This window comes from Antechinus flavipes, chromosome 2 (assembly GCF_016432865.1).
Source record: "Antechinus flavipes isolate AdamAnt ecotype Samford, QLD, Australia chromosome 2, AdamAnt_v2, whole genome shotgun sequence".
Taxonomy (NCBI): domain Eukaryota; kingdom Metazoa; phylum Chordata; class Mammalia; order Dasyuromorphia; family Dasyuridae; genus Antechinus; species Antechinus flavipes.
The window spans coordinates 534,801,521-534,824,797 of record NC_067399.1 but is presented as its reverse complement, the minus strand read 5'-3'; the positions used below and the strand labels follow the sequence as shown (position 1 = coordinate 534,824,797).

The following is a 23,277-nucleotide window of genomic DNA, read 5'->3' as shown; positions in this document are numbered from 1 at the left end:
AGTAGGGCCCAGATCTATTTCTGTTTTATTAATAAAATAGATCAGTGATATTTTTTTTATTATTATTATTATTTTGCTGAGGCAATTGGGGTTAAGTGACTTGCCCAGGGTCACACAACTAGGATGTGTTATGTGTCTGACATCAGATTTGAACTCTGGTCCTCCTGACTTCAGGGCTGGTGCTCTATATGGTCAGTAGTATTCTTGAATGCCAAAGATATCTCTAGTGATGGGTTTGCAGTTTATATGCCCTTGGAAGAATGAGTATTCCTAAGGGAGATAATCAACTCTGATTAGTTAACAACTAATGAAAAAAAATGAATATGACAGTGAGATATGGGCTCATTCTAATGATAGTCTTAGGTGTACGTGACTTTGGTCACTCAAGTTTTGGTCAAAAGACTTATCAATTTCCATATTGCCTATCTACAAAAAGGAGAATCTACATGTTCCTAGACCTGAGTAAACACAAAGAGCAAGAATCCACCCCTTTACCTAAATTTAGAATTTCTTTACTGTCTCTGATTAAATCTTAGCTTAAGATTTTCCATACTGGCTGATTTCTGGATGAGGAAGTAGAAAGGGAGGGAGGAAGAGGAGGGAAACCTTGGTCATAATTCAATATTTAGTTAGTAAATACAAGAAAGAAATAATCATTTCTTCCAATTTCATTGGTTAGAAAACTTGTAGTAAGGAAATTCCATAGGACAAAGCAAATCAGCAACTGATCTGCATTTAGAGAGATGCCTGGGGCTATTGAGCCAAGTGATCTGCTTTAGTTCATGTCAACTGTGAGTCTTGAAGTCAAGTTTTCCTGACTCTAACCAGTTTGCCATGGTACCTCTCCCCATCATAGTTATTAAAGTGATGCTATAGCTATGTGTTTGGAATTGGAAAAAATCATCATTTTGCAGATAAGGAAGCAGACTGAGAGATTTGTTGAGTTGGTATGGTTCTCAGGTTAAGCATGGTAAAAATTAAAAAAAAAAAAAAACCCAAACTGACATTTAGAATTTAAAAAGCCGGCATTTTAGATACAATATCTCACTTGATCTTCTCGAGGACCCCATGAGAAAAGTATTATCCTCATATATGAGATGGAAATATATAACAAATGTTAATTGATGGGTTCATTCATGGTCACACAAGTAGGTACCAAAAAGTAGGATTCCAACTTAGATCTTTTCTGCCTCTGGGTCCACCATGTGTCCTTTCCCCATAAAGGATGGGAAGAATAAAGTCTCTTTGACTAGGACTTGGATGGTCACATACCCCCAAAACTATTATTAGCATGAGCCCATATCTCACTATAATATTCATTTTCTCTCCTTAATTATTAACCAATCAGAGTTGATTGCCTCCCTAAGGAATACCCACTTTTCAAGGGCATATAAATTGTAAACTTACCACCATAGATATCTTTGGCAGTCAAGAATATCAATAACCTATTTTATTAATAATGCACAAATAGATTCGGGTCCCACTCCTCTCCCCAAAAAAGTACAGTGCACCGTGATTAGTGCTGAGAGATATCAAGAGATATCTAGGTTTATTGTTACAAGAGTTATGAGGAGAAAACAAAGTGTTAGCTGGGAGGATCTGGGAAAACTTCATGGAGGAAGTCTCTATTGCACCTTGAAGGAAAGGAAGAGAAAGATTGGGAAAGGTGGAGGGGAGGAAGAGGAAAAAACTTGGTGAATTTGTGGAAATTGAAGAAGGCTGAAAATCAGAGAACAACGCAGAGTCCAGTTATATGCAAGATATAACATGTGAAAGGAAAATGTTGAAAACTGAGTCATAGCTACAGATTGGTGTCAGATTATGGAGGGCTTTGAACATGAAACTAAGAAATTTGTATTTGTGCTATGTGTGACGTTGGGCAGGTCACTTTATTGATCAACCTCAGGTTCTCAGTTTCTTCACCAGGAAAATAAGAGGGTTCAGGGGCCCAATGATAGCTTTTGTGACCCATAATGGAAAATGGAGATTTTTGAGCAGCAAGTGACATGGATAGCCATGTGAGTAAATATGTATGTGTGTGTGCACATGTGTGTGTGTGTGTGTGTGTGTGTGTGTGTGTGTTTGGTCTGAGCTTGACACTTCATCGGTACAGGGAACTCCCAAAGATAAAATTCCCTTCATCAATGCAGACCAGCACCTGCTCTGTAATCACTGTCTCGTGGTGTTGCTCTGGGGATGGATACTGAGGGACTCAGGACTTGGGTCTGAGATTTCTTGGCTCAGAGGGTAACTACTCTCTATGCCCCAGTGTTTTTGGGAGGCATGCAGAAGATGGATTAGAGAGGGAAGAAATTACAGCGAAGGAAACAAGATGGTAGACTATTCCTACTGTCTAAGCAAGAGAGATAGGGACAGGAGAGGGAAGAAAGAAATAAGCATTTATTAAGTACCTACTACATGCCAGGCACTGTGCTAACCATGTATTATCCCATTTGATTCTCCCAACAATGCTGAGAGGCAAGGTGCTGTTATTAACCCCATTTTACAGTTGAGAAGGCAAACAGAGGCTAAAGGTCTTCCAAGGATCACAGTTCTATCCACTACACCACCCAGCTGCCTCCAGGGCGAGGGACTGCAGAGTGGGTGATGTATGAGAGAAAGAATGGAAACAGAATGGAAAGGATTTGGTGACTAATTTGGATGTGAAGAAAGACAGTAAAGGGGATGTCCAAGAAAATTCCAAGGTTGGGGGACTCGGAAGTCGGTTATGTCATCAATAGGAATAAAGACATTGGCAAGAAGTACAGGTTCGGGAGAAAAGTGGTGTCTAGTTTTGGATGCGCTGAATTTAAAATGGGGATCACCCCGTCTGCTCCACCGACCTTGCAAGGAGCCACTGAGAACACTGCGAGTCTGCCATTTGCTAGCATCCAGGTGACTTTGAACAACTCATTTAATCTCTTTGAGGCCATTTTCTAATTTGTAAAATGAGAAGGTTGGACTTTAGTGGGTCTTTGAGGTCCCTGCCAGCTTAAGATCCACAGCTCCTTTGCTCTGAGGCTGGCCTTTAAGGTAAGTTTCCATCCCAAATATTGTCCTACAAAATAAAATCTTTCAGAGGGAGATGTTTGTAGAAATACCAACTCTTATGAAAGGATGAGGGATTATTCTTAGAGTTGTTTCTCCAGGAAGGGGGATGGGTGGCCCAGAGGCACTATGATCTCACTGTCCCAGTGACCACTGGCACACATGGGTTGGAGAGCTGAGTGGGCCAGGGCTTGGTCTGTGGTGAGGTCAAGCTTATCCCCTATGAAAATGAGCAGAACTTCTAGTTTGATGATTTTAAACCAAAAGAAAACAACAACAGCTCCTTAGCAGCACAGCTGCCAATGGGGAAAAGGTCACTTTGGGCCATAGTAAGTTCCCTTTCTGTTGCAGGTCTCTAAGCAGGATTGGAGGATCTTTTGTTAGGGATGTTGGAAAAGGAATTCCTGCTCAGGTACAAGGCTTAATCCAATTTAATTAGATGGCCTTAGATTCCCTTTCCAATTCTAGGGATTCTGTGGTTATGTAAAAGTGAAATTCTCATAGGGAAAAGGAAATCCTGGGCACCTCTGAATATGCCCCATTAAAACAGCAGGAGTCGATGGTCAATTAAAACCCACCTGGAAGCAAACTTCAGAGAGAGACCATTTACCTGGACCCTCCCTTTCCAGAGGAAGCCCGGAGTGGGTGAGGGACTTGCCAAGAGTCAGAGTCATCGAGGGTAAGAGGCAGGATCTGACCGTTCTTCCAGCCACAGGAGCGCCTTTCTCCAGCATCCCAAGCCCGACCGTCTGGGTGGGTCACAAACCTCATCTTCCGCAGCTTCTCAGAGCTCCTCCCGCCACCTCTTTGGAGAGGGGCATTTTGTTCTGCCTCCCCACTCCTCTGCCCGGGAGGAGACGGATCTGACACCTCCATTCATTCTGAGGTATGAAGGATTTCAGTGTTCCTGAGGGGCAAGGGAGATCGGAGTCTTGGAAGGGACTCCTGAAAGGTAAGTGCTTAACCCAAAGGGCAATGGTGGGATTTCAGGCTGAGGGGAGAAGGGCGTCTTTTCTCTCCAGTGACATCATAACAGAACTAAGGGGGCAAGCCGCCTAATAAAGCCGCCCACCCCTTCGGGAAGGCCCTCGTTGAACAGAGCGCAGAGTTGGAGGTGAGACCCCCGCTGGCCCTCAGTCAGTGGAGGGGAGGGCTCCGGCCTGGCCCCCCAGCATCTCCTAGACGCAGTAGTTTTCCACAAGCAGAAGCTGAGCCCACGCTGAGCAGACTTGCCTCCCTCTCGCCTCCAGGGGCATAAACGGAGGATCTCCTAAACAAGCCGCATTCCTGGCGTGCCGGGGAGCCTGGGAAATGAGCTCCTGCTCCAGAGGCCAGCTCCTCTTGTCCGAGATTCCACCATTCCTGAGGCATTCCTTGGGCTAAGCATCGCTGTCCTCCCAGGAATCCTCTTTCAACACTATCTACCCCAGGGGGAAACACCCGGAGTGCAAAACAGTGCCGGAACTCCATCAGATCCAAGGGCAGCGGGAGAGCGAAGGGGATGCTGCTGGAGGCAGAAGGGAGCCTGGAAAAGCAGCCCTTCTGAGGTAGAGTGGGAGAGGAGAAGGGAGACGCTTCCTACAGAGTAGGGGCCAGGGTGAAAAATGGGACCAAGGCTTTCTATGATCCTGTGATCTCAGGGGACCTCAGCTTCCTCATCCGCAAAATGGAATGGGGGACCCAGTAATTCCAGAAGTTTTTCATAGCTATAGATGGGTTGGAGACTCGGATTCAGCCTGAAAACTGTCTCTGATAGAATTCCCCTCTCCATTCCCTGCCTCGCCTCAAGACTGGCAAGGAGACCAGACTACAGAACAGAATTTAACTGCTGTTGTCCCACCCTGTGAGAAAGTCCTGAGAAGATCCATTCCTCTCCCCCCAACGCCCAGCCCATCTATTGGGGAAATGCCATCTTCCATCCCGTCTCCATAGGCTTCTCCCCAGTCCTGGGGATAGGAAGCAATGTTCCAGACGGTCTCTGCTCTGATGGAGCTCAGCAGAGGCCCCAGTCTCGCCTTGTTCCCGGGCCATGACTGTGACTGTGGTAGAGCTGGAAGACTGTTGAACTGAGAGTCCGAGGAACCCGGGCTCTTCTGCCTGTACCACTGTGGCTGAGCCAATCCTCTCCCCTTTCTGGCCACAAAGCACGAAATCGGGACTAACTCATCGCTCCGGCTCTTCCCAGCTCCGAAGCCCCAGGACGAGCTGTGCTTCTTTAAACCCCCCACCCATTTATATGTGAGGGAATTGTTTCACCCCAAATATGCTCCTTGGGGCCCTTCCACTTTAGGCAGGCCGCCCTCCCCTTATCACATGCAGTCCATGTGCATTCATTTTCTCCCTTTCACATCATTTTTCCTCTTCCTGAAATAGAGGCTACTGCTGACTCAATGAGTAGAGTCAAGAAGCCAATACGAGTTCAGACAACAGCCATGGGATCCTGGGTAAATCATTTAATACCTATTTGTCTCTGATTCCTCAAACTTAAAATGGGGGTAATGGGGATAGCACGAGGACAGGTAGGGGGCAGGTAGATTCATCTTCCTAAGTTCAAATCCATCCTCACACTTACTAGCTGTGAGAGACTGAGCAAGTCACTTTACCCTATCTGCCTCAGTTTTCTTTTCTGTAAAATGAGCTGGAGAAGGAAATGGAAGACTATTCCAGTATCCTTGCCAAGAAAACTCCAAATAGGGTCAGGAAGAGTTGGATACAATTGAAACTACTGAACAATCACAATGTGACTATGGGCAGACCACCTAACTCTGTACCTCAATGTCTTCATCTATAAAATGGGGATATTAATGTCCACAATATCTTCTTGATGCCATTGATGAGGTTCAAATAGCATATAGTATAACAGAAAGGCAATAATACCTCATAGTATTTAAAATATTGGACTTAGAGAAAGGAAGATGCAGTTTCGAGTTCTATTAGGATATTTATTCTCTCTGAGACAATGGGCAAACCATCTAACAACTCTGTACCTCAATGTCCTCATCTATAAAATGTAGATATTAACTCCCACTATATCTTCTTGATGCCGTTTGTTGTAGGATCCTACGGTTTTAAAATATCTTGCAAACTTTAAAGCATCCTCTCCATATCAGTCTCCTCCTCCTCCTCCTCCTCCTCCTTGTCCTCCTCCTCCTCATCATCATCCTCATCCTCATCTCCTGCAACAACTTCTCCCCTCAGGCTGTGTCTCATATTCCAGCTTTCTTTTTCCTCCCGAAGCTCAGGACAGGCTCATTTGAAGCAACCTCCCCCTCCAGTGGGCAGAGCACACATCTATTTTCCCAAGAACATGGCAGTCTTTCATCTTTAATTGCTAGCAGTTGTCGAGGGGCAAGGTTTCTGGGGCGATGAGATCAATTGGAGCGCGAGAAATTCCTCCTTTAAATGAGAACCGAGAGGGCTTTCACATCGGCGAAGCTTGTACTTATTAGGAAAATATGATAAGATTTTGGAAAGAAAGGGGAATGTGCTTTCTCTTCATGTTTGGCTCAGAAGGCGAGTGGAAAAGATGTGTTGTGGAAGCTTTTGGAAGGGGGAGAGGGGGGATAGCTGCATAAAAACCGCTGCATGTACGCGGCCCGGGAAGGGTTTTGTTCTGGCCGGGCCAAGTCCTGCCGTCACCGATTGTTTGCAGCCCTGCCAGGCCCAGTCACCATCCTTGGCCCTGCCAATGCGTTTTGCAGACACAAGAGAGTTTTCCTTCCTTTCCAGGCAAGGATCTGATGACTAAAAACACAGTACTTTGATGCGGGGCCAAGTCTCTGAGAGGCGATGAGTGAGAGGGGGAAACTGAGAGGCTCAAACAATAGAAGTCCCCCGGGGCCTCGTCTGGCCCTGGCTCTTTCAGGCAAGTGGAGAGTAGCTCCTCAGATTGTCAGGCCCGAGGGGGCATGCCGGGCTGTGTTTCCCTCCAGGACCCAGTCCTCTGCTTTTCCCCTTGTACACAATCGGGTTCCCATTTGACTGGGCCAGACGCAGCTCCCTAGAATCCTGCTTTCCCGAGGGTGTTAATCTGCAAGGAACATTAGAGAGCCTCTCACCCGGCCCCATCTTCTCTACACAGGAGGAAACATTTAACCCATAAGGGGTTTTGTGGCTTGTCCAAGGTTGCCCATGAGGCAGAGCCAAGCCATCTGACTCCAGTTTCATTGTTCTTTCCAGTCCCGTACCCTCCCCCCTCCACCCCGTACCCCAAACACACACAAACCCTTAACAGTTTTCAGGAGCTTCCTAATTGCCTTGGAGAAAAAGAAGCTTCTTCGTTGGAGAGCAGAGTGCCGGAGGTAGTTTCTGAACTGGCTCTCTGACCGTAAATAAGCAAGTCACTTCCCTGATCCTAGCTTCAGTTTCCTTCTCTGTAAAATAGGAAAAGCAATACAAATGTGATGGTTTATAGAAAGAATTTTGCAAGCTTAAAGCACTGGGTGTAAGTCAGTTGTTAGTCTCTCTGCTGGCTGTCGTGCTTCCCTCCTTACTTGGGATTCTCTTTGTTCTCCTTTTCTATCAAAACTCTGCCTTTCAAGCCTCGGTTCAAGTGTCACCCTCACCACGACTCTTTCCCTGATTACTTCGGCCCTAGATGATCGCCCTATCCTCTGGACTATTGTTGCCTTTATGGTTCGCCCCGAATGATTAAGTTTTTCATTATATTCTCCTTTCTAGTGTTCTCTGATGGTGTTATGTGTGTTAGTCTTGACTCCCCAGCTAGAAGGCAGCTCCTTGAAGATTAGGACCACGTGTCTCACAGGGCTTCTTTTGTAAGCTTCCTTTGTCCCCAAACTTAGCACAGAACTAGGCACCCAGGAGGGACTCGGCAAACACAGAGAAGAGCAAGGACTAGCCACAGAAAATACAGCAAGTCGGGGTCCGAGACAGGACTTAAATCCACTGTTTCTGATCAAAACAGGGATGGCTCCATTTTCTTTTTGTCTTTGTCATGAAAAGCTTAGAGCAGATGAAGGAACATAAGTAGTTGCTTAATAAATGCTTGTTGCTTGACTGACTTATTAGTTTGGAATACATTAAAATGGATTAGACTCTTGCAGTTTTTCTTCCTGCAAAAATTCCTGGGACTACAAAAGCTGAATTTCCCTCTTTATTTGGCTGTCCCTGACAGAGTCCACAGGGGATCAAGAAAGCCCTGTTCCCAGCAGGAGATGTTTGCAGGAAAGAGAGGTCTCTCAAGGATTTTTCACCCATTGGGAGTGAAAAGAAACAGAGGCCCAAGTAAGCCTAGTTCTTCCTGAAGCACTTTTACTTGTGAAATCTCACAGCTTTCTCTTTTTTTCTCTTGAGCTATTTGCTTACCCCTGGTAGTAAAAAGTGTCAAATGCAAACAGGCAGGAGAGAAGAGAATCCCTCCCATTTTTAGGCTGAGATTTTCAGGAACTGAAATCTTCCCTAGCAGGAGATTACCTCAGGAAACCTTCCGTGGGCCATTTGGGAGGCAGAGACAGAAAGGAGAAGGTTGGAGTCCTTTATCTGGGGTCAAGGTGGGAGGGGTTTCCTCTTAACCAGAATCAAAGAGATTTGAGGAAGGCTTCTGTTTGGCAGAGGGCCTTCACATCCCTGGACCGACCTAATCCTCCTGGGCAGATTGTTGGCTTAGTGTCTTCATCTGCAAAATGTGGGGACTGAACAAGATGCTTTAAACCTCAGCAGATCTCAAATTCCAGCAGATTATAGTCCTAGAGTTGAAAAAACCTTAGATAACATCTAGAGTAGACTACTTTCCTCCTTCACTTTACAAATGAGGAAACTGAGACCAGGCATGGGAAGAGATTTGTCAAGATCACAGGGGTATAAGTGGGGGTTCAAATTCAGGATGCAAGGTTGAGTTTGAGTAAACAAGAGCTGATTGTTAAATTTTCCATGGAAACATTTAAACCTCAGAAATTAGTAAATGCAAACCAAATGAAAAAATGCAACATATTTAAAAAAAACAAAACAAAACAACACTTTATTTTTCTTGCTTTGGGGGGCTGTTTCCCAACGTGACTAATATGGAAATAGTTTTTGCATGACTACACATATAAAACTTATATTAAGTTGCCTGCCCTTTCAAAGGTAGGAAGGGGAGGGAAGAAAGGAGAGAGTTTGAAACTCAAAAAATTTTTAAATGAATGTTAAAAACTGTTTTCCGTGTAATTAGGGAAAATAAAGTATATTAAGAGTAGTAAATGCCACAAATTAGAGCTTCATTTATTGTTTTGTTGATTGCCTGTACTTAAGAAGATGATGGGATAAAATGTAATAATGAAGATCAAACTTAAATGTGTTTTTGTTACATTTATTTTTTCATAAAGCCAGTTGTTAAACATTTACCAATTTACCCATATGGCTCTAAGCTTATAGTGCTTTCTGCTGCATAGTGTTGCCTGCCAGTAACTCTTTGATTCTCCTTGAGGTGGGCAGAGGAAGGTATAATAGAAAGAGGGCATGATTTTGGGGCAGAGGACATGATCTTAGATAAGTCAATACTCTTGACCCTCAGTTTTTTTCATTGTAAAATAGGACGACCAGATTGGATGCTCCAGATTCTCTGGTTCTCTTTGAGATGGGAAGCCCTAGGATCATCAGTCCTCTTCAAGAGCAGAGGCCCAGGAAATAGTTTCCCAAATGTCCCATGTTTAGTGGCAGAAATGTAACTGAGCCTGGGTTTCCTGAACTTTAATCTGGTTTTCTTGATCACTGAAACTGTTGCCATCACCACTGCCTATGTAATGGCCAAAATGAAACTTAAATGGCGGTCTCTTGACTCCACAGCCAGAGTTTATTCCATTAACTCTCAAAAAATAACCGGTATAATATAGATGATGAATTATTTTCTGAACACAATGGACTAGCAGGAAAGCAGATATCAAGTTTGGTTTATGGATTCTGAATCCATGGCTCTATCAGTCAACTTCTTTAGCTGGAGATGGAGTCCAGCACTTGAAGTTCTGGGAGCTGAGGTTTAAAAGTTCCATCCTTTCTATAAACGAGATGATATTTTTGACCCATTTCCGTACATTATGCCCTTTGAGCTACTTATCCAGGAGTGAGAATGAACTGAGCGCGGCACTGTTATCCTCCAAATGCAAAGAGAATCAGAAGGTGGCGTCCAGGGCCTTCTATGGCAGATTAATGGGAAAATACAGGAAAGATGTAAAATAAAAGGCAGGGAGGGGCTGCAGTCTGTCAGAGAAAAGGAGTAACTGCTGATCGGGATCCAATCAGAAGGATCGAATCATCCCCACTCCCTGCCCAGTCTCATGACCAGTGATGTTCATTTGAGAGATGGGGAGCTAGGGTTAAGGACACTGCCTTTGGAAGCAGTTTCCTCCTTGTACCCTGTAACCGGCTGTGATCTTTACGGACAGATTGGAAGGGTCTTGGCCCGTTCTGGCCATGGCTACAGCCTGGGGAATAGTCTGGGTCTTGTGACTGTAGGTCTAGTCAGGAAGTTTGTTCACAAGGGTAATGGAGTGAGGAGCACGAGTGAGAGCTCTCCAAGAGGCAGCAGAGGCATGGCGTTAACGCGTTCAAAGCCAAGTTCTTTGACCTGGATTCAGTCAATCGAATGGCATGAGGAATATAAGCTGTGAGCACGGAATGCTGACCTGGAATAAAATCTTCTCATTAATACTTACTAGAGCAGCTAGGTGGCTCAGTGGGTAGAGGCCCCAAGGCTCAACGGTTATTCAAATTAAATCAAAGGAAAACAGGGACAGTTTGGTATAGAAGGAAGATTTCTGGATTAGAAGTTCAAGCACTGCCTCTGACACTTCTTACTAGTTATGGGAGTTTGGGAAAGTCACTAACTTCTTTGGGAATCATTCTCCTCATCCATTAAAAGAGGGCTTGAGATGAACTGGGGTATTTCTCTTCAAGGGTGTATATATATATATATATATCATGCTTGTAATAATAAGCATGAAATAAAACAACATTGATTTAATGGGTCAGCTAGGTGGTGAAGTACACAGAGTCCTAGGCCCGGAGTCAGAACTCATCTTTCTGAGTCCAAATCTGGCCTCAGAAGCTTTTTTTTTTTTGCAAAGGAATTGGAGTAAGGTACCAATCTGTTACCAGAATCACACAGCTAGTGTCTGAGACCGCATTTAAACTCTGGCCCTCCTGAGCCCAGGGCTGGTGCTCTAGCCACTGCACCATCTAGCTGCCCCACCAACAAGTAACTAGTTGTGTGAACTCCAGAGGGTCACTTAACCCTGTTTGTCTCAGTTTCCTTATCTGTCAGATGACTTGGAGAAGGAAATGGAAACCACTTCAATATCTTTGCTAAGAAAATCCCAAATGGGATTATGAAGAGTCAGATACTACTAAAAACTACTGAACAACAACAACCATCCCATTCAAGAAATTTCAGTGATCCTTATTGTTTCTTGAATAAAATAGAAATTCTTCCCAATTTGAATCCAGAGTACTTACAACACATTACTCATTCATCTGCAGATTTCACTGCTGACTCTCCATAGAACTCACTCTATCATGTCCTCATGCTGGCACCTTCATCTCCCCTTACCCCCTCTTTTCCCCTCTCCCCCCCACCCCCTTGCCCCGTGTTATCTTCCTCCAATAGAATGGAAGTTCCCTGAGGACAGAAGTTGTCTTTCTTTCTGCTCCTATTTGTGTTCCTAATGCTAATACACTGCCTGGCACTTGGTGAAAAGCTTGTTGATTTGACTTGACTGCTCCTCTATATTCTATGGTTTATTCAAACTGGCCCCTCTTGGCTGTTCTTCCCACACAACGCTCCATTCCTGTCTCTATGACTTTTCATAAGCTGCCCCAAAGTCTGGAATGTGATTCCTTGTCACTCGATTGCTTAGAAGCACTAGTTTTCAAAATACAACAGAAACAACACCTTTGTCACAAGGCCTTTCTGATTTGAGAAAGAAAGAAGGAAGGAAGGAAGGAAGGGAGGGAGAGGGAGAAATGAGGAGGAAAGAAGGAATGAAGGGAGGGATGAAAAAGAAGAGAGAGAAGAAAGGAGGTATGAGGAGGAATGAAGGAAAAGAGGGATGAAGGGGGAGGAAGGGAGAAAGAAAGGAAGGAAAGAGGAAGAGAAGGAGGGAGGAATGAAGAGGAAGAAAGGAAGGAAGGAAAGAGAGAAGGAAGGGAGGGAAAGAAAGGAAGAGAGAGAAAGGAAGAAAAGAAGAAAAGGAGGAAGGAAGGAAGAAAAGAAGGAGGGATGGGAAGGAAGGAAGAAAGGAAGGGAAGAAGGAAGAAAGGAGGGAGGGAGGCAGGAAGGGTTTTTCTAATATAGAATTGGTAATATATTAAAGGTATGTATCCCTAACTTCATTCCCCCCAAAACTCTGCACTTTTTATTGCATTGTTTTGTATAGTGAGGTATTTTAAGGAATGAGTATTCTGAGTCACAGCAGAACTGCCCATATATACTTTGAATGTACATGTATAGATATATATCTATATATACCCCTGTTATTTCTCCCAAAATCTTCCTGAGGGCAAGGACTATTTCTTGTTGTATCTCCATTAACCAGTACATAGTACTTAAAAAATGTTTGGCAACGGAACATATAAATGTCATCCAAGTTAGTCCAATGGACCTCCACTGGCTCTGACTCCGAGAACATAGAAGACATTTTTTCTATTCTTGTGGAACTTCTGGGCATAGTAGGATGTTAGAACTAGAAGGAATTATAGAGATTTCCCACTTTTCAGATGGGGAAACAGACCTAAATAAAGGAAGTGATTTGCCCAAGATCATAAAGCCAGTCAGTTTCAGGGAGCTTAAAGATTGTGCCGTCTCTGGTGAGAAAAATGACGATTACCATCCAAAGTCATTCTTGATTTAAGCTCAAAGAGGGAAACTTGTGGAAGTTGCTCTTTCCTCCTCCTTATTCCCCGACTGCATGCTAACAGACAAGCCTGCTTTTTGTTTGTTTTTGAAAGAGTAGGGCTGTTTCTATAGACTGGAGCCAGGGCAGACTGCACTATTATGGTCTCTGGCCTGCTTGAACCCAGACTGTCTCTCCAGACGGGAACAGGAGAAAATGCTTGGAGTTGGTCCCTATGGCTTCAGTGCCCTATTCTGAAACTAGCAGATGGCCATGAGAAGCCCAGGGCCAGATGACTCAAGGTAGCACATGAGCCTCTTTGTTTAGAATGTGTAGAACACAAGGGGCTGGCTCCCCTCCCCTCGGCTCCCCCTCTCCAGCCATTCTGAGTTCCCACAGTCTAGTGGGAATCATTCTTGGTTAGGGTCTGAAGCCTGGATTTGCTGTTGACTCAACGCAGGACTTCCCACCCCCGTAGGATAAACTCTCACTCCTTTTGGTGTTTACAAAGAAGCATCATGGGTTTACTGAGGAGATTTTAGGAGTTTCCTAGGAGTCAGGAGATCTGTCTTCCAGCCTTAGAATACAGTCTGTTTGTTTACTAGCTTTCTGTCCTTGGGTTAATTATTTTTCCAGGCTCCGGTTTCCTTATCTATATGTTGCTGTTGTTATTCAGTCATTTAGGATTCTTCATGATCTCATTTGAGGTTTTCTTGGCAAAGACCCTGGAGGGGTTTGTCATTTCCTTCTCCACTCATTTTATAGATAAGAAAACGGAGGCAAACAGGATTAAGTGACTTCCCCGGCATCACACAGCTAGTGAGTATGGGGCCAAATTTGAACTTTGGGCCTCGCACTCTCTCCACGGTACCACCTGGCTGCCCCAGTTGTTAGGCAGCTCTGTTCTTTTTGAGCCAAAACTCTACATAACTTCTCCCTCTGAACTTCCCTCTGTAGCATCCCAGTTAATAAGAGTCTAAGATAGGATTTTAATTCAGGTCTTCTAACCTGGCACTCCGTCTACTACTATATCACCTCGCTGCTTTGTCTATAGTCAGAATGACTCAAAGCTAAGGATGTTTGTTGCTACCCACATATACATTCTAAAGACAGGGATTTGGGAAAGGGGAGTAAGTATTTATGTGAAACCTATTATGGGCCAGAACTGTGCTTTTTTTTTTTTTCCTTAAGGAAATGCTATCTTATTTGTTTTAAGACAAGATAAGAAGCAGAAGGCAATACTTCTCCACATTACTTTTTCCCCCATTTCCTTTTCATCTTCTTGGGAGATCAAAGAATCTTGGTGTTAGAAAACAAAATCCAGGTATTTCAGATCCTGGTGTTTGTTTATGTAAGATTTCTTTGATAGCATTCCCTGAAATGGGTTTGGGGGCATAAGATCCCATAAAAGTGTTAAAAATTACAAGGACTTTCTAATTCTAAATCAGATAGAGACTTGGGATAAGTATGTGGAGCTCCCTGGTAGGTTCAAAGACAGATTAAATACCTCTGGTGTCTCTATTTGGTTAGATATCATGGATTCCAAAAAAGGTTGTCTCTTGGATGGCTTTTGAAGAAAAAAGTCACTCCTTGCTCAGAGGCTGGCTCCTGACAGCTCTCCTTTCCTTAGGAGAAAGAGCAGCTGCGTGTGGTGGGGGTAGGGGTGTTTCTTTAGTCTGATATTGAATGTACAAAGAGCTTGACTCCCTAAAAGAGCTGAAGTATAAATCTCTGGGCTCCAAGATAAACAAGAGATGACAGAACTCATCCTTTCTCATAGAGAGAAGCAGCAATGCCCCATGGAAGCCAAAAACTGAACATTCCAGGGTTCAGCAGAGCAATGACGAGAAGTGACTACCTGAGACTGGTCATTCAAAGGCACTCTCGGAACACATCAACAGGCTTGTGGTGTTGGAGACACGAGTTGCCTCTTCACGTACGCCCTAAGAACTGGTATTCTCTCTCCATACGTCCTTCCACATGTGTCCTAGCCCTGCATGTACTTAATGTGTTTGTGCCCATTCACTTGTGTTCCTTGCCACCCCTCTCTTTCCTGGGTGTGTTCACTCTTCCCACTGATGGTGTATTTATTTGTAAAATGGAATTATGGATGGCACAGAAAACATTCCATTGCTACCTTTCTTGTTATGCTACACCTTTAAATGCCTTTACTTTGAATAAATTAAGTCCTGTTTGTTGACTAGTAAAAGTGGACACATCAGTAGGGGCTCATGAGTAACGAATGGTTTATGAGTACAATTGGACTCACAAAGCATTGAATTTGAGATAGTTTTCCAGTGGAAAGGGTGTGTGTGTGTGTGTGTGTGTGTGTGTGTGTGTATGTGTGTGTATGTTGAATACTAAATATAAAATGGGAAGGTTTAGATTAGATAATTCATTTGACCTCTTCCTCTTATAATATTGTATGACTCATCTCTGCCCCAAATAGTGTCAGGGCTCACATCTAGTCAGATCATCGCAGATATAGAACTGGACGGGACCTTAGATTAACCTTCCCATTTTACAGATGAGGAAACTGAGACAAAAAAAAAAAAGGGTTATATGACCAGGGTCAAGGAGCAAATGAGAAAGGCAAGAATTGAATTCAGATTCTGTGATTCCAACTTCATGATTCTTGCTATTTCATCTTGCTGCCCTCACATTCATTTCTCCTACTTGCCATCCAGCTATAATAAATTCAAATGATTCATTATGGAATATCAGAATTAGAAAGGATAGTAGAGCTCATATGATAATATCAACAATAATAATAATATGATGTTTGTAAAGAGATTTCAGGTTTGTAAAATATTTTGCAAATTTGATACTCACAACTGTTGTGATCTAGTTCAGATGGATCTGAATCGGTCCCTGTTCAGGCGCCAAAATGAGGTGAGCTTTTTCTTCTCAAAACGCAGCCAGGTGATAAAAGTTCAGATCTTTTATTATCTCCAATATAGCCCGGTTAGCTTAGAGGCCTATCTCTCTGCTTGGTTCCAAGAGCTCTCTCCGAATGTCGTCAAATCCAAAGGTCTGGTCCTTCAGCCTCTGCCTCTGCTTTCTTCAGCCTCCAGCCAGCTCCAACTCTTCATGTCATTCCGGTGAAATCTCCACTTGTAGCGTCTTCCTCTGAAGAACTCCTTCGACTGGCCCATTGGCCTATTTATGCTCCTTCCAGAGAGAGGGATTATGGGTTTTCTCCCATAGTGCTCTTTGGCCCAAAAAGCTTCAAGGGAGGTATGAACTCATTGAACTCCAATGAGTAAAGGTGGGAACACAAGCCTTGTATTGATTAGTTCTACTTAGTACCTTGTTTCAGGTTCTGGCCAAAACATCTTCTTGTAAGATTAGATCAACTCTAATTAGTTAGCAGTTAGTAAGGATTCCAACACACAACAATCCTGCAAAGTAGGTATTACTATTATCGTCATTTTATAAATGAGAAAACTGAGGCTGAAAAGAGTTATAAAGTTAGTATGTGACTTTGTCAGGATTTGAATGCAGGTCTCCCTGATTCCAAGTGCTGATGAAACTGACTTGCTCAAAGTCACATTTTCAAGTGGTCCCAAAGCCAGTTCTAGAATCCACATCTGTGTCCAATTCTCTTTCTTCTGTCCCTGATTCTTCGTCTTCTTTGGGTTATGGTTACCTGAGGGGTTTCCGATTTCTGGACTGACCCTTGCATTGGGTGACTGCCCCTCCCTGGGTCTCTGGCTCTTAGCTATTTCAGGTCTCCTGTGCTCTATGTTTTCTTGACTTCCTGGATGCTTAGAGCCCTGCCTATGACTGGGATCACATGGGATTTAGGACCAGCTAATCTTCTTCTGTCCCAGATTAACATAACTTTTGGTTAACCACTTAACCATCAAGGATCTAATTAATTTTCTCTTCTCTTTTATCTCTTCTTTTTAATATCTATCCACCATGTATAGGGCTTTAGGATTCCCAAAACTCTTTGTTGTTGTAATTCATTCTTTTTCAGTCATATCTGACTCTCCATGACCCCATTTGGGGTTTTCTTGGCAAAATTCTGAAATGATTTGTCATTTCCTTCTCCAACCCATTTGACAGATGGGGAAACTGAGGCAAATAGGACTAAATGAATTGCCCAGGGTCACATAGCTAGTAAATTTCTTTCTGACTCCAAGCCTAGCACTCTATTCACTGGGCTATCTAGCCATTAAATGAATGCTCTTTGAGAGAAGTACCCCAGCTCTTCTTGGACCCCCTTTTAATACATGAGAAAAATGATACCCAAAGAAGTCAAGTGGCTTTTCAAAGCTCATGCAAACTAGTAATTATCAGAGGCAGAATGTGAACCCCTAATCCAGGAATCTTTCTACTAAACCAGACTGTCCCTGTTTAACTTGATTTAATTTGAATAACCATCCTATCTTGGGACCTCAGATTCTTTAAGTGTCAAGGATGCCCTGTAGACCACCCCCTCCTCCCATTCTTTAGGTCTATCTTGGAGATGAAAGAGTTGGCCCTTAGAGTTCTCTGCCTTCTGAAGGAGACCTGAAAGAACCACAGCAGGACAAGCTGCCCCTCCCCTCCCCCCAGGTCTGCTGGGAACAGCTCACTTCTTTTTAAGGAAGAAATCTGATTGCCCTGACTGTGATGAAAGGAGAGAATATGCAATCACAGTCTAAAACACACTTGAAGATGCAAATGAATTCCAGAGACCTCATTTCTCTCAGCCTCTCACAGAGGCGTGCAGGTTCTCATCTTGCTGGGAGCAAAAAGAGCTGATGGGAAGGAAAGGTTTCTGGGAGGGCAATCTACCCAGGTCTTGTCTCAGCTTCGGGACAAGGAGATCAGAAACTTCAACATTTATTTCCTTTGGGAAATAAAACTCACGCCATTTCTTCCCACTGAAATGCCCCTCTTCCTTCCCTTTGTCTGATAAAATCTTGCCTGTCCTTCAAGGCCCAGATCAAATCCCACAATGGAAAGAACAATGAGCTTTGGAGCCGGACGCCTGGGCTGGAGCCCTGTCTCTGCCCGTTATTAACTGTGTCACCTTGTGCAAATCAATCTCTCTGGGACTCAGTTTCCTTATCTATACAATGAAGAGTTGCACAGGTGACTTCTAAAGTCCTTTCTAGCTCTAGATTATTTCCAGTTCTTCAATCCTGTGGCATCTCTTTTGGCCGTTCCATGTCTTCATGACATCTCCCTTCTCTGAAATATTCTTTCAGAGCTGTGGGCAGATCAGCATTAGAATTATTTGTGTGCACAATCTTTTGCCTGTTAGACTGTAAAAACCCCACGAGCCAGCAAACAGTTAAGTCTGACTTAATCTTTGCATCTTCCTCAACATTTACTGTCTCTGTCCCCTTATTTGGGACTGAATTATAGGTTGTCCTGTCTTTTTTATTGGAAACTTGATTTTCCAACCAAGATCTTTAAGGGTGGGGACCAGGCTGTCTCCTTCTGTCTCCTAGAGCAGGAGTGTTTGTTGAATTAAATTGAACCAAAACTCCAAATATTTTCTCATAAAAGAAGACAAACATTGGAATACCCTCCTTGATGGATGTACAGCTTTCTTTTTCTGACCTGGGATCATAGCCCCTACTCTCTTATGACATCAGAATCAACCCATTCAGACTATGGAAGCCATTGGGGATTCTCTAGATCAAGCCTTAACCTTTTTGAATGTTGTGGACCCCTTTAGCATTTTTGACAAAGTCTATGAGTCCAGTCTTTAAGCATTCAATCAATCAATATTTGCTAAGCTCCTACTGTGTGCCAGGCACTATGCTAAGCTCTGGGGATACAAAAAGAGGAAAAAGGTAGTCCCTGTCCTTCAAGGAGAAAACAATACACACACACACACATATATATGTATATATACATATATACACACATATGTATACATATATACACATGTGTATACATATATACATACATATTATATATACATACATATATACACAGATCAATCAGAAAATGCTAAATTTTAGCTATAGGCTAGTGAATATAAAGATGTGATTTTTTTTCTCCATCCAAGTTCAAAAAGCTTCTCAAATCCCTAGGTTAAGAACCCCTGATCTAGATGACAGACATGGGATAGAGTTGACTTTATAAACGTATAGTTTCCTATACAATGCCATTCCTCTGTCACTAGGGAAGAACTTCTCAGTTCCTTTCCCTCTCACTGTCAACTATCAACTGACAGCAAAACCTTCCTCAAATTGCTCACTGATGCCTGAAAATTTTCTATCAGATGATATAGATTTTTTAAGGCTCTGGTTCCAATCAGAAGCCAAAGGCTTCATGTATGAATTCCCCTGGGAAAGGAAATGCAGTGACAGACTCAGACTTAGGTATGCAAGTGACTGACATTAAATCCTTTCCCTAAAACAGACTTTGGTGGAGGTAAAAGGGGTTAAGGGAAAAATTAAACATGGGGCTGAGGGGAAGGAGAAGGAAAAAGGGCATGGGATAGAGGAAATGGCCATAGGGAAGATAAGTTCCGACACCCACCTAGGCAAGTCACTTCTTAAGCTTCAATTTTTTCACTAATAGAAGGAGAGTGGGTGGCTGGGTGTTGCAATAGCGTGCTGAACGTGGAGCCAGGAAGACCCTGAGTTCAAATCTGACCTCAGACACTTTCTAGCTGTGTGATGCTGGACAAGTCACTTGCTTGCCTCAGTTCCTCTTCTGTCAAATGAGATGGAGAAGAAAATGGCAAACTGTTCCACTATCTTTGCCAAGAAAACCCCAAATGGGGTCACAACGAGTCAGACGCTACTGAAATGACTGAACATCAGATAGAACTAGAGAGTTAGATGATCTCTGACCTTGCTTTCAGTTCTGATATTCCCTGATTTTAGAACAGATCTATAATTGGATTAGTGAGGGAAAGCTTCATAGAGGTGATAAGAATAGAACTGGCTACTGAAAGTAGAATTTCGATCTGCAAGAATGAGACTGAGATGGGAAAGACATTTCAAACCAGCCATAGAAGTAGGAAGGTGTGTGCCAGAGAGAGTAGCACTGGCTTGCCTCAAGCAAGAAAGTTCATGTTGAAAGGGAGGAAATGTGCATTTATTAAGCACCTATCATGTGCCAAGTTTTGTGCTAAGTATTTTACAAATATTATCTCATTTGATCCTTACAACAATGCTGGGAGGAGATACTATCCTCATTTTACAGTTGAGGAAACTGAGGCATATGGAAGTTAAGTAAATTGCCCAGTGACTGAGGCTGGATTTCGGATATTTCTGGTTCTAGGCCAGGGTCACCTTGCTAGCTCATTTAACTATTAGGAAAAGGAAGTAAATGGAATAGGTAGGGTTGGGGTAGACTGTGAAGGATCTCAAAAAAAAAAAAAAAAGGTTAGAAGAGTTTGGACTCAACTGTGTAGCATTTAGGAAAGATTAATCTGTCATCATGTGACATCCATCATGTGGAAGATAATACAAACAGTAATGTTAATACTAATTACTAGTATCCATATGTCACTTTAAAGTTTGCAAAGCATTTCGTATACACTATGTTAAGTGATCTTCCTTATGGCCAGATATGGTGGCTACTAAAATCTCCATTTTACAAATGAGGTAACAAAAGTAAGAATTTGTCCAAGATCATGTAGTTAGGAAGTCAGTTGATTACGTAGCATTTATGTGCCTGCTACCTGGCAGACACTGTCCTTTTAAGCATTTGCAATACAAAGACAGGTCACAAACCAAGAACCTCCCATCCCTTCCTCAGTCACCCCCTTCTCCCCCTCATAGCCATCCACTGAACCATCCAAGATTAGAATTAGAAGAGGCTGGAGACTAAGAGCACAAATAGGAGTTAATTCCCATAAACCACGTGCCCCCAAATTGCTGCCCTATTTGTTAGGAGGATCAACCTATAATTATTTGAGCATGTGGCATTTCCCCATTAGACTGTAAGCTCCACGAAGACACAGTCTGTATCTGATTCAGTTTTTGTAATTATCACAGTGCTGGCACACAGCTGGAGCTTAATAAATGTCCAAGGCAGAGAGATACACCTTTTAACTTTCTGGGGTCTCCTATCTCTTGATCATTGCAGGGGCCACCAGCTCATTTTACAACACTATCCTGGGATGGGGAGAGGCCTGTCGTAGAGAAATCCTTATATAAATATGAATATTGTTCAAAGCTGAAACTGGCTTAAAGTAGGTCATATCTTTCAGGGGCTCCCAAATGGTGGGGCTGACTGATGGGATGTGACTGGCAGGGCTAAGTCGCAGCCAGAGAGAAGATGAAGTGATTCAGAGGTGACAGACAGAAGCAGCCCTGAGCTGACAGTCTGAGGCTGATTTTCTAATAGCAGCACCCTGAGTCTACTTGTCTAACTGCTGTTTGCTGCTTCATTCTGTTGCTAGTTTTATATTTATATAATCTGGTCACATACCCCAAATCATCAAGCCAGCTTCCCTGGGTCATAGGTTCTGCCCCTGGCAAAAGTGATCAGTCAATAGGTTTATTTCACAACCCTTCCTCCTCTTCCAGCCATCCTGATCTATATCTGGCCACTGGACCCAGAGGCTCTGGAGGAGAAAATGAGGCAGGTGACCTTGCACAGCCCTCCCTCACTTAGGTCCAAGTCACGTTCATGTGACGGCCTCCTCTCCCTGATGTACTTCGAGAAGGAAGGACAAACAACCAATCCAGCACCTGTATTCTTCACACTCTGGAACCCTATTCAGACCTCACAGCCATTGTCTTATTCTCCAAAATTATAATTTTCTTCTCTCATTACCCTATCAAAACTTCTATTCTCTCAGTTCTCAACTAATAATAAAAGGTGTAAGAGATCTGATAAAACAAACTGATGTTAGGATGTAAGCGCAAGGAAGGATGTGCATCACTTCTCTTAGAAGGACTCTTCATTTTAAAAGAATACCAAGAGTGGTAATGCAAAGGAATAAATCCCTAATGGTGGAATTTCAGATACAGGGCAGTCCCAGAAAGAGAAAATCTGCTTAATGAGAAAGTTTATATCAAAAAATATATGAGAAAATGTAGCTCACTTCCTTCTTTGTAGAGCTAAGGGGGACTATGGGTCTGGAACATTGCAAATACTATCAGATTCAGTTGATGTATTATTAGTTTTGGTGAACCACATTTTTCTTCTCTTCATTTTTTAAAAAATAGGGGAACATTCATTTGGTAGGAAAGGATAGATTCAGAAACAAAGACAATCAAGAGACAAAAGAAAAAATTTATAAATATATATATGCATACACATAGATATATTTGTATTATATATTTATACACATATAATATATTTAAATTTTATTTATGCATTGTGAGATGCATATATTATGACATAATGGAATAGGTCTTGGACCTGGAGTCAGCTGAGACCTGAGCCTTAATATATTACATAAGTGCCAGCTGTTACACTTATAAATGAGGAAACCCCTCAAATGATATCCCATAAAAGGCCATCTACTAGGAAGGTCAACCTCCGCTGGACGAGTGTGAGAGAAGAGAACTCTCTGGTCCAGCAGTGCTTCCTGTTTCTTAGTCGTAGCTCCAGGAAAGTTGTGAAGGTCTAGTATATCGATACTAGTTCCACTAGTCTAGGTCCATACCACTGGCATTTTAATAATCACCATGACAGCTACATTTAAAAGAATCAACCACAACCACCTCAAACTCCAAACTTGATTTAACACACATTCTGGAGAGACATGAGGGTGTTATGGAAAGCTCATGTTCTCCTCAATAAACACAGACCCTTCTGCTTGAGGCTTGGCTATCGCTCATTTAATATCATTGAGTGGTCAGCAAATTATTCAATTTGTGAACAGAAACTTTTTCTGTTCCCAACCTAATGAAGCGCTTCCCTGTTCTCATTTGGGGTCCTTAGTGCATCACAGGGGAGTTTCTGAAACTTCAAATATTATTAGCTTTGAAACAGAAGAACAGAACCCAGTGAAACATTAAACTGCTTTCCCAATGGATGCAGGCTTTCCTGAGAGGGAAAATAGTGACTGGCCCACATTCACTTTAATAGACAATGAATGATATTAGATCAGAGAATCATAGATACAGAGCTGGAATGGGCCTCAGAGACCATCAAGTCCAATCCCCATTTTACAGATGAGGAAACTGAGCTCCAGAGATATGCCCCAAGTGACTGATCCAAGGTCACACAGATAGTGTTAGAGGCAGAATTTGAACCCACATTCTTTGACATCAAAGTTAGCATTTTTTTCCCACTTAGTTTGAACACATTGTTGAAAGGTCAAGGAAACTCAAACTTGATTCCTAGAATCTAGGTTGAGGAGGGGATGTCCTTGAAGCAGAGAAAGGAAGGTTAAGAGACACTGAAAGACCCTTTGCTTCTTCCACAATTGTAGGGGCATGTCATTGGACAGTGTTGACCTCTCGGGTTTTATTGATTTGAATCTGGA

General features: G+C 42.9%; 1 long non-coding RNA gene across 1 annotated transcript in view; it reads left to right on the top strand.

Annotated features, from left to right (window-relative positions):
* The first annotated feature begins 3,241 nt into the window (after nucleotides 1-3,241).
* Nucleotides 3,242-23,277, top strand: part of LOC127551212 (uncharacterized) — a 33,644-nt gene continuing 13,608 nt past the window's right edge. The window contains exons 1-2 of the long non-coding RNA XR_007951030.1: nucleotides 3,242-3,377; nucleotides 14,653-14,825. This is a non-coding gene — a long non-coding RNA (uncharacterized LOC127551212). The remainder of the gene's footprint in view (nucleotides 3,378-14,652; nucleotides 14,826-23,277) is intronic.